The sequence below is a fragment of the Lygodium microphyllum genome, chromosome 16 (assembly GCF_053477565.2).
Source record: "Lygodium microphyllum isolate KBCC chromosome 16, Lygodium_microphyllum_v1.1.10, whole genome shotgun sequence".
NCBI classification, from domain to species: domain Eukaryota; kingdom Viridiplantae; phylum Streptophyta; class Polypodiopsida; order Schizaeales; family Lygodiaceae; genus Lygodium; species Lygodium microphyllum.
This window is the reverse complement of record NC_141150.1, coordinates 58381299-58396341: the sequence shown is the minus strand read 5'-3', so window position 1 is coordinate 58396341 and position 15043 is coordinate 58381299. Positions and strand designations below refer to the sequence as shown.

Sequence of the window (15043 nt, the reverse complement as noted above, 5' to 3'; positions counted from 1 at the left end):
CATGAGCAGTGTATATTCAGTAGTCATTCACTTCATTATTCATTGTTTTCCTTGTCTTTGAGTTATCCTTACCCAACCCTAACTATGTTTTGTGTTTATCAGTTTGTGCTTTGTCATATGATTGGTTTTGTGTTTTCTGCATTCAGAGCATTTCTTCACATGGGTCACTTGCAATGTGTCTAATTTTTATGCCGCCTCGAGCATTCAATGTCATGTTCCGAAGCTTAAGATCTTTTTCATAGTTGCACTAGTACCATGTATGAAAGGGTTCATACTATACCGTACTTTAGGTATGGTACCATACGTATTAGTGCCATAAAGTATCAACTTAATGGATACTTCTTTTCCTATATAAACCGCACTTTGGGATGAGCTAAATGCTCCTTATACCAATATGGTTCTCCCATGAGATTAGGTTATTTGAGATTCAAACAATTTCTCTAGCTTATTTTGTCAAAAAGAACTAGGTTTTAAGTTGCTTTTAGGACAGAGTAGCATGTTTTCATTGTACCGTACCTTAAAATTTTTGAAGGTACCATTTAGTACCGTGTTTTATCGTACCATATTGTGCCATACTTTTCGTACTTAACAACCATGGTTTTCTCCACTAGCAGCTTGACCTTCTACAATATGTTGCTATCTTGGTCAAAGATGATTTATGCCCTTGGCATATGGCAATCTCCCATGTTCCTTTGCCATGACTTTGTATCTTTTATGCATGATGGACTAGAGCCATCTTGCATCTTGTAATCTTGCAATCTTGTGCTTGTATTTTTTCATAAATAGTACAATTACCTATTATGAGAGAGAGAGAGAGAGAGAGAGAGAGAGAGAAGAAAGTTATATTAACGTCTACAAAAGGCCAAATTGGCCTATGAGACCAAAATGCTACATTTGAGAAGTCTAGGAATTTCCTATGTCCCAAGAAAGCTATCATCTAATGCTATGACTAACTAAATGGAGAATAAATATGGAACAATACATCGTTGATGAGTACAAAAGGATGTTTAAGCCAGATACAATGTGAAATTGCTCAAGAGGCACTCATCCTAGGGTGTCTTTCATGGGTCTATCTAGCATAGAGAGGCTGAAGCAGCAAGGTAGGATGATGGATCCCCTAGTTATGGTGTAGTATCCTATGTATCTGCAGATGAAGCCTCTTGTAAGGCCGTGGACTAGTTGGGTATGGGGGACGGGTTTTGCACACCTCTTGGCTGTGTCTAGGGTGGTCCCCCGTGGTGGGGAGTGTCAATCGGACCGACGAGGGCTCTATAGTGGAGGGAGTAGTCGATGCTTTGTTGAACTCCATGAGTGCATGCTAGTGTGTGACTTCGTGTCTTTGTTGCTGGCTAGCGTATTTTTATTGTACCATACCTTTAAACATGTTAAGGTACCATTTAATCAGTATTTTATTGTACTGTACCATATGGTACTTTTCGTATGTGACAACCATGGTGCAGTCATATCCCCTAACTGAGAGGTCTTCTTCAACGTTAGTTTAGCATCATACAATATGTAGGTATCCTTCCCAGGCTTCTGCTCTTGGCATGCCACAATTTCTTTAATTTCATTGTCGACCATATAGCTCAATTCTAACTCTTGTATTTTATTTCTAGTAATTATATTAACGTTTGCAAAAGGCTAAAAATGACCTATGAGACCATGAGTTACAATCTGTTATGATCATACAATTGTCTGGAAGCAACAATAAATGTAAATGTAAGTGAGTTGTAGAAGAAAGCTAAAAGCTATAAGCTAATGCTAAAAAAGAGAACTCTAGCTGATAAAGAAAGCTCTAGTTAATCTCCTGGCAAGTATACAAGGCCTAGCTCTAGCTCGTGTAGTAATCTCTTGTATCCGCATATGGATGTGCCACCAACGTTTGTATTGGGGTCTAGGATGTCTAGATTGGCTAAGTTGGACAGCTCGATCAATCATAATCCCTTATGCATGTGTCAGGTGATGTAATGTCAAAGTCCCCTTGATGATCCTCCCCTATGTGGATCGAGACTCCGAGTGCTTTGAGGCCTCGTGAATCTTCCTTATGAAGAAATTTGTAAGCTGCCTCTAGATAAGGCTTGGGTGTCTTGGAGTTGTACTCTTGAGGAGCGTCTCATTATGCTGCCATATTTCGAGGAAAAGGCCAAGGCATCACTGGTCCCTAAAATCCACGACTCTAGATAGTGGTTGAAACCCATTTGTGAAGAGACAATGGAAGCAGCTTTGAATTTCATAGAATTTGGGCAACAAGAAATGTAGTGCTCCTTTGTCTTTGGCTCTAGCTCACATATGTGACATATGTGATCCTTTGGTAGTATGGAACTATATTGCCAATCTCAATTTCTAACTAATATGAAGAGATGCCCAACCAGTCAATAGAACATCTAATCCCATGTGAAAGCCATGAATCTTGAGCGGGCAATAAATCCATCATTTTAGTACAGAGAGGATGTTCTCTATAGACAGCCATCTTTGTCTCCAGCTCCTATACTGGTGTCAACCATGTCTTGGTTTCTATTTAGTTGAGGTTCATCCTGATGACCTTGCCAATCGTTAAGCGGCTCAAAATGAGAGGTGGTGCATTGAGGGAGTATTGGTAGGGGGATAGCATGTCCATGCCAAAGCCGTGTAGCTGAACCAAGCTAACATTTGTGGTACCAACATGAGGTATTGCCCTCTCTAGCACATTGTTGGGAGGATCTAAGGGCCAGTTGTGCATTCCTATGTCTAGGTAGATCCCATAAGATGTGTATGTATGGGACTGATTGGGTGAGGGCCTCTACTACAATGAGTGTGGCCACTAACTTAGCTTTGATAATGTTACATGTGACCAAGGCCTTACATATGATCATCTTGGAGATCATGGATACAAGGGGTCTCTCCATCTACCTCCATCCATAATAAGTGCAACCCAATGGGCTATGCTGATCAAGACTAGGCCCCTATATTTATACTCCATAGAGGAGTGTGGATGTGACCAGCATATCAAAGAGCCATAGCTTAGATCCTCCTCAATAATTGCTTTGAGTGTGAGGATGCAATCCAATGTAGAGAAACTTCTCCTAAAGCAAGCCTACCCCTTTCTCTAAGATCCCATCTTTTGCCTAACTAACTACTCAACTCATGCTCAAGAATAGAGGTATATAACTTGGCTAATGTATGCCCAACCATAATAGTTTGATAGTTACTAATTAGAGTAGGATCACTTGACTTGAGGATAGGCACAATAGTGTTTGTGCTCAACCTCTCTGGGAGGCCTTTGTACTTGGCTTTGTTAAACATGTGACCTAATAGACCTGCCACCAACTCCTCAGCATGAATCAAGTGCTCGAGTACTAATCCATTGTGATCCTGTGCTTGCCTCCACTAAGTCTGTCAATAGTATGATGGTGAGATTAATGTCTACAGAGGTTGAAAACGGCCTATGAGACAAAACCATGTACAATGATCATAGACACTAGATATCAAAGTGTAATGTGCCAAGTGGTAAAGTGTAATATATAGTGCAAAATAAAGTGTAAAGTGATGTACAATAACAATGTCCACATAGAGATACAAAAAAGGGGGATTAGATGGATGGAGCACTATATGACTAGCTACGTGATTGAATGATGGGTTGCTATACATGTCAAGGGTACAATCGTACCACCATGTGGCACCATCTTGTCTAACTCCATCCGGTCAAGATCAATTGGTATAGTACGGCATATATCCATGATCATATGGTGTAGGCATAGGATTTACAAAAAGGGGACTGCAATCTATCGCACAAGACCACTACACATAAAAGTGATTGTAAGTCTTCAATGGGAGCTCTGTTGGGAATCTTTTTTACTCTATTCAAAGGGACAAAGCCTTCTTTGAAGTGAGCTATGGGGTTCTTGTCAGAGATCATAGCCTGTTTTCAGGCAGCAGCTGCAGGCAGCAGCTGCACAGTCCAGCTGCACAGTCGGACTGTGCAGTCGGACTGCCACGTGGCAGTCCGACTGCCTGCAGCCGATTTTTATCTGGCTGCGCCCTATTTTGGCGCCCCATTCCAGGCAGATTTTCGCCTATTTATTGCTGACGTTTTCAGCAGTCTGGCATTCATTCTCTGTCGCAGATTACAGACCGGTGCCGTGCAGATCTCTGTCTCTGTTCGCAGATTTCAGACAGCAGACAGTGCAGACTGCAGCAGACTTCGAGGTGGACAGCAGGTCGCATCGTCGAGGTGGAGACACGCAGTCCAGCGCACTGCGCCCGTGTATATCTTTGTATTCAGCATTCTTTATACAGCAGATCTTCAGTGCACACTGTCTCTTTCTCTCCCTTCTCTCTCTGCGTTCTCTCTCTCTCAGTCCTACGCTTCCGCACCGCTGCACTCTGACATGGTATCAGAGCAGTGTTTGAGGGCTGACTGAGCGCAGAATCAACCTGAAGTGGAGTTTCCATCGCGACACAAATTTGCGTTTTTTGCGTTTAAGGGCAGACAGGAGGGCTGCGCCTTGGAACAAGGCTGAAACGAGTGTGGGCGCACAGGAAAGGAGTACAGGTGGTGGATTTGCTGCTGTTTGACGCGGAGAAAGTTTGAGTTTTCAACCTAAAAGTGCAGGTTTTGCTTTTTCATCGCCTCCGGCGGGTGAAGAAGCTTCGGGACGCTGAAGAGCCTTAGCAGGCTGAGTCTACTCAGTCAGAGGGGGCTGCTTTTGCGTTTGAGAAGGCATTGCAAGTGAAGATGTCTACAGAGATGGACCTGGAGTTCCAGGCGATTATGGACCGGAAGGTGCCTGTCCTACCGGCTCTTCCTACAGATCAGAAGCTCGACGGCGACAACTACCGCATATGGCGCGTTATGATGTTGGCCATTCTGGAGTCCTATGATTTGGCGGAGTTGGTACAGGAAGATATTGACCGGCCTTCGGTAAGAGATGAGTCCAAACTCTCTTCCGATGCTCGTGCGGAGTTGGCCAGGGCCCAGTCTCATTGGGACAAACTGAATGCCAGGATTCGATCCTTTCTCTTTCTATCATGCACTACAGCCGTGATCGCTCACATCGAGCACTTGACGGTGGCTCGTGAGATATGGCTGGAGCTTGATCAAATGTACAATCGGATGACCCTGATGAAGAGGGTTTCTTTGGAGGTACAGATGCGGACCTTGTCCGTCAATAAGTCTTCTTCGCTAAGGGAACACATTAACAAGCTAAGGCAGCTACAGATGCAGGTTCAGAATGCGGGGAAGCCAATTTCCTCCGAAGACATGGCGATTACACTCTTGTCCCAGTTGCCGCCACGATTCGGTACATTCTACTCTGCCCTTATTGCTTCGGGGCGAGAGTCTACTCTTCGTTGGGAAGAGTTGGTTCCTATGGTCTTGGACCAAGAGGAACAGCTAAAGGGACAGAATGCTTCCAAGACGGAGGCATTGACAGGTCAAGCCTCTCAGAAGAAGGGGAAGGACCAAAAGAAGAAAAAGGGGGATAACAAGTCCAAGAAGGACAAGGAGAAGGACAAGGACAAAGATTCCACATGCCATATTTGTGGAAAGACTGGCCATTGGAAGAAGGATTGCCCTGACAAAGACTCGAAGGACACCAAGAAGAAGGAAACCAAGGATTCTGGAGCGGTGGCTGCACCCTCATCAGCTGCATTTCTGCATCTAGTTGTCATTGAGGACGCTTCACCGAATGCTTCTGATGCTGCGATGGCGGCTTCCCAATCTCGAGAGTGGATTATTGATAGTGGTGCCTCACGGCACATGACTCCTTCATCAGATGGTGTTGCCCAGCTACGACCTTCGCGTGGGCAGGTTCTCATTGGAGACAGCTCTTCTGTTTCTATTGCAGGTCGGGGTAAGATGCAGCTTATTCCGGATGGACGAGGTGGCACCCATACTTCAGAGGTTTTGCATGTACCAGGATTGGGGTACCATCTCCTTTCAGTCCATAAGATTTGTTCCCTTGGTCTTCTGGTGGAGTTTGACAGTTCTACAGTGCGAGTCCTTGATCGTGAATCGAGGAAGGTTCTATCATGTGGATATGAGGAGAACGGCATTTACAAACTGAAGTCTTTCCACTGCCCTCTCTACTCTTCTTCTTACCTCACAGTCACAGTCTGAATTATGGCATGCTAGGTTTGGTCACCTGAACTATGACTATCTTCGGAAGGCGTCACGGGGACAGCTTGTTCGAGGGTTGCCGGATATAGTGGTGAGCCAGCAGCCATGTGTCTCCTGCATACAGGGGAAGCAGCATAGAGATGCCATTCCCCACACCGCTTCGCGGCGGTCTACTTCACCGATGGAGTTAGTATCTACGGATCTATGTGGCCCTATGAGGAATGAGTCCCTGCGTGGGAGCTCATACTTCATGCTGATCGTGGATGACTATAGCAGGATGACATGGGCCTATTTTTTGGCACTAACATCAGAAGCTTTCTCGCACTTCAGGGATTGGCTTCTCTTTGAGGAGAACCGATCAGGCCGGAAGTTGAAGACCTTGCGATCCGACAAGGGAGGTGAATTTGTCTCTAATGAATTTGCTCGGTTTTGTGCAGATAGAGGAATTCACCAGGAGTTTGCCAATACGAATACTCCACAAGAAAATGGTATTCTCGAACGGAAGAACCGTAGTGTGATCGAGATGGCGCGCACCATGATGGAGCACCGACAGACCCCCCAGGTTCTGTGGGCCGAGGCTGTGGCTACTACAGTCCACATTCTTAACCGATCTCCTACTTCGGCCGTGGAAGGGATGACTCCATTTGAGGCGTATTTTGGGTCGAAGCCAGATGTTTCTTACTTTCGGGTCTTTGGGCGTGATGCCTATGTTCACATTCCCAAAGCGCACCGTGACAAATTTGAAGCGGCTTTCCGCAAACAGGTATTTGTTGGCTACAGCTCCCAGTCCCAAGGCTACCGACTCTATGATCCCGTTAAGCGGGATGTATATACTAGCCGTGATGTGCGGTTTGTGGAGGTTCCTGCTTCTTCAACGGGTGAGGAGCATCCCGTTCTTGGAGATCCAGGGGAGAGTTTGGCTCCTTCTACAGTTCCACTGGAGCCTGTGCCGTTTGATTATGATTCTGTTTCTGACAGAGAGTCTACTGTTCCACCGGATCCTTCTAAGGAGTTACCACCGGTGGACATTCCAGAGTCTTCTACTGATGGAGAACGACGAGGGGAGGTTCGGCCTCCTCCTCGCTGGGCCCGTGACACACTCCGTGATTCAGGGATCGAGGGGGTTCCTGAGGAGTGGGGACCGCAGGATGGTCCGCGGCGGTCACGGAGGCACCAGGCGCATTCTTCGGAGCTTGTGTGCTCCAATTATTGTTTGATGTCCCGAGTTATGCAGGATCGAGAGCCCACCTCCGTGAAGGAGGCTTTACAGTCCGCCCCATGGAAGAAAGCTATGGAAGCTGAGTTGGAGGTTATTGAGAGGAATGGCACTTGGTCACTTGTGCCACGCCCCCCGAAGAAGAAGGTGATTGGAGTCAAGTGGGTCTTCAAGACCAAATATCTCAATGATGGTACTTTGGATAAGCACAAGGCTCGCCTTGTTGCTAAGGGTTTTGCCCAGCGCCCAGGTATTGACTGTCATGACACCTTTGCCCCTACAGCTCGTATGGCAACCATTAGAGCTGTTCTTGCTTTGGCTGGCCATAGGAGATGGCCTGTTTATCAGCTGGATGTGAAGTCGGCCTTCCTGAATGGTGATTTGAAGGAGGAGATCTACGTTGAGCAGCCTCCTGGCTTTGGTTCTTTAGATGGGAAAGTCTACAGGTTGAAGAAGGCCCTGTATGGTCTCAAGCAGGCCCCGCGAGCTTGGAACGAGAAGATTGATTCGTTCCTCCAATCTCAGTTGGGATATCGGCGGTCCAAGGCCAATCCGCAGCTGTATGATCACACTTCCGAGGATGGTTGTGTGCTGTTTGTATTATATGTTGATGATTTGATTGTCACAGGTGATGATGCACAGCAGGTCCAGGAGACAAAGTCAGCTTTACATCGGACGTTCGAGATGACGGATTTGGGGCTACTCCATTTCTTTTTAGGACATGAGATTTTTCAGTCTCAAAGGGGGATCTTTCTCTCCCAACAGAGATATGTACAGGAGCTCTTGGTGTCTTTTGAGATGGAAGATTGTCGGGCCCTCTCTACTCCTATGGATCCGAACTGGAAGGCCACTTCCCACTCAGCTTCTCCTTTGGCGGATGCTTCCCGCTATCGACAGTTGATAGGGTCTTTGATTTGGCTTCTCAACACCAGGGTTGATCTATGTTTTGCTGTTGGGCTCTTGGCAGGGTTCATGAGTGAACCTAAGACGGTGCATTGGCAGGCTGCTCAGAGGATACTTCGGTATCTGAGGGGGACGTTTGATTTGGGGATTCATTACCCCGCAGGGACAGATGGGTCAGATCTTGTACTTGCAGGTTGGAGCGACTCGGATTGGGCCGGTGACGTGGACCACAGGCGGTCTACAACATGTTACTGTTTTACTTTGGGTGCAGGTGTTATTTCTTGGAGTAGCAAGAAGCAGCCCACGGTAGCCCTTTCGTCTACTGAGGCGGAGTATCGGGCTGCGTCTTCCACCACATGCGAGGTTGTGTGGCTTCGGAGACTGTTGGAGGAGCTTGGGTGCCCCCAGACTCGTCCTACATTGCTGCGATGTGACAATGAGAGTTGCATTGCCTTGGCGAGGAACCCTGTTTTTCATGCCCGGACGAAGCACATTGAGATCCAGTACCACTTCATCCGAGAAAAGCTTTTGGATGAGACCATCACTTTGGAGTATTGCAAGACGGAGGATAATCTTGCGGATTTGTTTACGAAGGCGCTTCCGCAGGCTCTACTTCGGCAACATTCCAGATCCCTCAGGCTTCTGCCCTGTCCAGGCTCTGAGAGGGGGTGTCAGAGATCATAGCCTGTTTTCAGGCAGCAGCTGCAGGCAGCAGCTGCACAGTCCAGCTGCACAGTCGGACTGTGCAGTCGGACTGCCACGTGGCAGTCCGACTGCCTGCAGCCAATTTTTATCTGGCTGCGCCCTATTTTGGCGCCCCATTCCAGGCAGATTTTCGCCTATTTATTGCTGACGTTTTCAGCAGTCTGGCATTCATTCTCTGTCGCAGATTACAGACCGGTGCCGTGCAGATCTCTGTCTCTGTTCGCAGATTTCAGACAGCAGACAGTGCAGACTGCAGCAGACTTCGAGGTGGACAGCAGGTCGCATCGTCGAGGTGGAGACACACAGTCCAGCGCACTGCGCCCGTGTATATCTTTGTATTCAGCATTCTTTATACAGCAGATCTTCAGTGCACACTGTCTCTTTCTCTCCCTTCTCTCTCTGCGTTCTCTCTCTCTCAGTCCTACGCTTCCGCACCGCTGCACTCTGACAATTCTAACTCAGTCTTCCAAATCCCTTTTGCTCTAATAGGTTTTTTGAAGCAATCCTAGAATGCCTGCATCCTATCTCACAGTCCTGTCTTGGTCCAAATCAACACTTGTGTGACCTTTTTTGGATGGAAGTAGTTATGTGTCATTGTCACATTTTGAACAGGTGCCCTACCAAGGCATTGAAAAATGTTACACCATTTGAGGCTTGGAACAGCCATAAACCTTCAGGTGGCCACTTTTGTACTTTTGGGTGTCTTTCATATGCTCATATTCCCAAAGTATTGAGAAAGAAGCTGGACAACAAGGCTGTCAAGTGCATATTTGTGGGGTATAGCATTGAGAGCAAAGGGTACAGCAATGAGAGCAAAGGATACAGATTGTATGATCCTGTTTCCAAGAAAGTGTTTTGTCAATAGAGATGTGATTTTTTATGAAAAATCGGAATTATCTCTTGCTTTGTTTGCTGCCTATTTCTTTTAGTGATACAATTAGAGCTTCATTAAATGAACAAAATGTTCAGCCAGCTGCTCCATTAAACACTGCAAAAATTCAGCCTATGGCTGATTTGAGTATTCAGCAAGATGTTGAATTTCAGGTTCATCAAGAGCATGTACACAATCAAGAGGCTAGATGAATGCCTAGATGGTACTTGCAAATTTAAAAGACAGTCATTTGGATGGTCCTCTTGTTGGTTGTACTAGAAGACAAGCACATCTGCATGATCATGCTAATACAATGGAGTTTGTTATGGCAGTACACACACTGCTTGTTTACTCAGCCAAGGGTTCATTAACAACCTATGATATGAAGGGAGTTCCTTGCGAGAAGGGAAAATTGTCAACTTGCAGCAAAATTCCGCAGACCCTCCACCTACCCTAGCCCCGATTGCGATGGCCCTAAAGTGCCACACAAGAGGAGCACATGTGGGAGTAAGAGGGGCACATGTAGGAGTCCCCACCCGAAGAGTCTACTCTTTACGTATGCAAAGAGGGGGGATCCTTGTTGGTTATTTGTCTTTATGTAACCTTTTGCTCATAATAGGGACACATGTTGATCAGATTTTAGCATTCAAGAAAAATCTACAGCAAACTTTTGAAATGTTAGATTCGGAGCCTTTGCATTACTATTTGGGCATTCGGTTTATTTATAATGCTAGACATTGGATTGTCACAGTCCAAATATATTAGTAAACTCCTTGAGAGATTTGGCTTCTAGGATTGCAAGCCAGTTAGCACACTGATGGAGACTCGACTCAAGCTATCTTTGTATGATGACAGTGATCTCTTTTATATTCTTACATATGCTCCAGTAGTTGTATGTCTCATTTATGCCACACAAGGCCAAATATTCAATTTGCAATTTCAGTCATGAGATATATACACAGCCCATACATGTCACATTGGCAAGCTGTGGAACATGTTTTGTGTTACTTGCAAGGTACCAAGACTCTTGGATTGCTTTATGTCAAGGGAGGGATGTTTTTATTACATGCTTATAGTGATTTTAATTCACATCACCCAACAAGTGAAAATTGTTTCTTTCTTGGCTTAGCAAGAAACAATCCACTATTGCCACATCGTCTTGTGAAGCTGAATACAAGGTAGCTTTCACTACTGTAGTTGAATGTGTATGGTTGAGATGTTTGCTGGCTGATCTTGATATATCTATCACGGAGCCTACTCCTTTGTTTACTGATAGTCAAAGTGTCATTGCAGTGGCATGGAACCCAGTGTTTCATGCCCAGACGAAATACATAGAGATCCACTATCACTTTGTCAGAGAGAGGCTACATGCAAGGGATATCAACCTTGTCTATTGTCCTATCAATAGTAATGTGGCGGACATCTTCACCAAAGCTCTTCCTCGTGACAAGTTTTAAGCATTTCGCAATGCTTTAAATTTGATATCCTTTGGTGGATGATCCTTGTATGCAAATCACTTTTCACTCCAGAGAGATTTGTTGGGTTTGACTTACACCTACACTCACAGAGGAGTATCAATGATTCGCAGTAGAACATTGGGGCACTTTTTACTCTCCATAAGAGAGGTTTTTTTCCCCAATGACATTATTCTCTATTTTTGTGTTTATGTTACACAATTCGGTCACTTATTGTACTTTCCAAACTTTCAGGTGTGAACGCACCCTAGGGCACTTACTCAACCCTAAGGTCTAAGGGTTGTACTTTGTACTTTCACTAGCACTTGGGAATTGCCTACACTCTCACTCTCTCTATTGTCTACTCTGTCTCCGACTGAGAGTTATCATCCCGATTCTAACAAACAAAAAAAACACAAACAAAGTAGCAACATGCGATAGAGCTCTTAGGGAAGGAGATTGAGGGACTCAACAATGCAAATTTTTTCAGCATAATGGCTATTGCTCCTTGGTGTACCCATTGTTAACATCAAGGGCATGTGCCAAGTGAGTGCCCTTGGCGTAAATTTTGCAGCATTTTTTGCAAGATGGGCCATGAATAGGTGAATTTTACTACCCTAAAGGACTCAAACAACTCCCCCAGGTAAGTCCAATTGCACCTCCCTATCTTTCTCAAGTTACTCCTGAAGTTTCTCATTTATAGCAAGGCAGCAATTCTTATTACTTAGCATCCTACCCCACCTTTCTACCCTCTACAAATCCTTCTTTGCTAACTACTCTTCTACCTGCATATGCTCCCTCTTCCTACCACCCTCCACAAGATCAAGGGTCCCTCACAATCCCTTTGACCACCCGATATTGTGCTATAGGTGTGGAGAATACAAACATTATCAAAGTAGATGCACTGTCCCAGAAGGAACCCCTCCATGTTGGTTTTGCCCAAGTTCTCATGGCCACTATACTCAAGACTGCCCCTAATCCAAAAATGCACAAGCACCTCAAATCAAAACTTGATTGATATCACTTCCCCTACCATTAGCACACCCACCCCTTTGGTGGCTCGCACAAGCACTAATAGAGGCCCTTAGAATTTCTTCCAACCTTGTAGAAATCCCCCTAGGTCCTCCTACTTCCTCCTCAGAAAATCCACAATTTCCATCTAGAAATTTTGATAAAGTCTAGGAAATTGTTAACTACCAACTTTGCAGCAAGAGAAAAATGCTCACTATCTTTCATAGGGAAGGCAATTGATGAAATTATCGAGGTACCAAAACACCAAGAAGGCTATAATGTTATATAAGAGGGTTTTTGGCAAACTTAGGAGGAGTTGCGTTATCCATCCTCGACAACAAGTACTGCCAAGGCCCTCAATTATTGGATGCAAAGTGGAGCTTTTCTCTAGGAGATTTGCAAGTTCAGAATATTCTCAATCAAGTCAAGGGTCTGCAATCCAACACAATAAGAACCCCAATACCTACTACTATCAATTGTCGCCTAGTGTTGGACATTCGTGTTGCTGCTGACTCTCGTAGACCACAACTCTCAATTAAAATTAAAGGGGCCATAGTGGATGGCAACTCGGGAGTTAACATAATGCCGAAGACCACACTTTTAGCATTAGGGCTTACAATTACTCGAACCGCTCCTTTTGTCATCCCTATAACAAATATTTGGGAAGTGCAACCAATGGGATTGGTTGTAAGGGTTCCTAGTGCACATACAAGACCTACAATTCCACATATCCTTCCCTCTAGTGGACATTCCAGCCGTGGAAGGATCGTATTCATTGCTTATTGGCCAGCTATGGTTGCACATAGCTAGCGTATTCCAAGATTGGGATACGGATGAGCTATGGATTAAGCATGCCAATGGGCTAACACCCACTCAACCAACTAGCCCCCACTCCTTGGACAACTACACCCTCTTAGACTACCTAGGGGTATCATCATACAGTATGGTGCAAATAAGTGAGCTTCCCCTTGACACTACCAAATGGAAAAGAGTGATCATTTCAAAAGTTTGACAGAGCCTTAATTGTAAAACCCCACAAGTCCTCAAATTTGACTTCTAAGGATGTCTCTAAAAACAGAGAGCTTGATACCACAAACATAGAAAACTCATTAGGTAAGGCAAATGATCACAAAATCACATTATTAGGGGCAATAGTAAACTAGCCACACCACCTTCCGAATAATCTAGAACAACATACAGGCCATTCAGCATAAAGCAGATATTACAAACTCAACAAATACTCTATGAGACATCACGATCAAAGTACAAAGGAAGTAGATGAGCTAAAGGGGGGCCGAAGAAACTACAACATGCCAAGAAAGCAAATCCTATCTAGGGAGAATATCTACCAACTTAATCAAGTCAAACTACAATGAAGCAGTCCTTTCAAGTCGATTACAGCTGCAATTGCAGGGGAGAGGGGCTGCCAAATTGACACCAAGTGGAAGAAGAGTGACGCCAAGGTAGCAGATGCTGATACCAAGCAGGAGGAGATGATGCCAAACAATGAGGAAGCCTCCAGACTGAAAAATGCAGCTGAAAGTGGAACCTGAAGGAAAAGGCTGTTGATACCAAGTAGAGGGATGGTGACGCCAGGTGGAAGATGCTCCAAATGAAAAGGGTGATGGCACCTGAAGTTGAGGGAGAAGATGGTGATGGAGAAGAGCCATGAACTATGAACTACAATGTCCTACTGAAGGGGTGTGAGCAGTGGAAGGGCTGGAGAGAGGAAAAGTGACCAAGAGATGGGATGAATTGAGTGAGAGGTGGCCTATGTATAGGCGCCAATCTATCTAGGGTGGTGCCCCACTAATAACCTCTAGGATGGCGCACCAAAATGTGGGCACCAGTCCTTTTTGGGGCTGTTAGTGATGAAACCCTAACTGAGGCGACTAGACTGAAAGATTGATTTCTCAACAGCCATTTGGTTCTAAGTTGTTGGGCTATCAATGTTTCCAAAAGACTGGGTCTTTGGATACCCCAAGTTTGTAGATCATGTGCAGGCCGATATGAAAGTGCTCTTTCATTTCTTACGTTTACGTGTGATACCTCTCTCATGTCTATGCATATGCACTACATCTGCATAAGAAATGCTTGTCCGTCTCTACCTCCTCATGGCACAGTCTGCATATCCTCTCCTCCTTGGGAACTTGTGAGGCTCTACCCATCTCTATCTCCAGCTGGTCTAATGAGACTCTGAGCTGGCCTATGGCACCTCGCATGGCCTATTGCATGTAACAGTCCATGCACAAGGTTTGATGATGAATCCATCCCTAGTGGGACCCATGAAAAGATCTTTGTAGTACTGCATCTTCATGGGAAGAGGGGTTGGGGGTGCCACCCAAGTCCTGTATGTTTGTCTCTGACATAGGTTCTGCCTAATGATCATGTTCTTATCTGTCTGTTGGAGCTGGACAAAAGATGAGTTGGGGTCATATTGGAGGGGGGGAGCCATGTCAATATCATATCTAGCAAGTAGCTGCTGCACCTGGAAGTACTGTGAGCTCTCACCCCTCATGGGCCATCTGTCAAGAAGCTGCTAGTGCTCTCCATCGTAACCTGTCAGATGTCATGCTCTGCACTCTCTGTATAAAAATGATGATCTGAAAGAGAGCCTCTACCTCCATGGGTGGTGCAGCATGATCCTTATTAAATCAGCCGGCTTTCACTCGTATCTGCGAGTGAAGCCATTTACAACTTAGATCCTTATGGAATAACCAATTATAGCTGTGTATGATGCATCCACTTACTGAAAATGGCTTTTCAAATATTGGCAAAAAAAGTTT

General features: G+C 45.2%; 1 protein-coding gene across 7 annotated transcripts in view; it reads left to right on the top strand.

The window, feature by feature from the left end:
• LOC148022877 (transferases, transferring acyl groups) overlaps positions 1-15043 on the top strand; it is a 169687-nt gene that overhangs the window by 136518 nt on the left and 18126 nt on the right. The window lies entirely within an intron of this gene.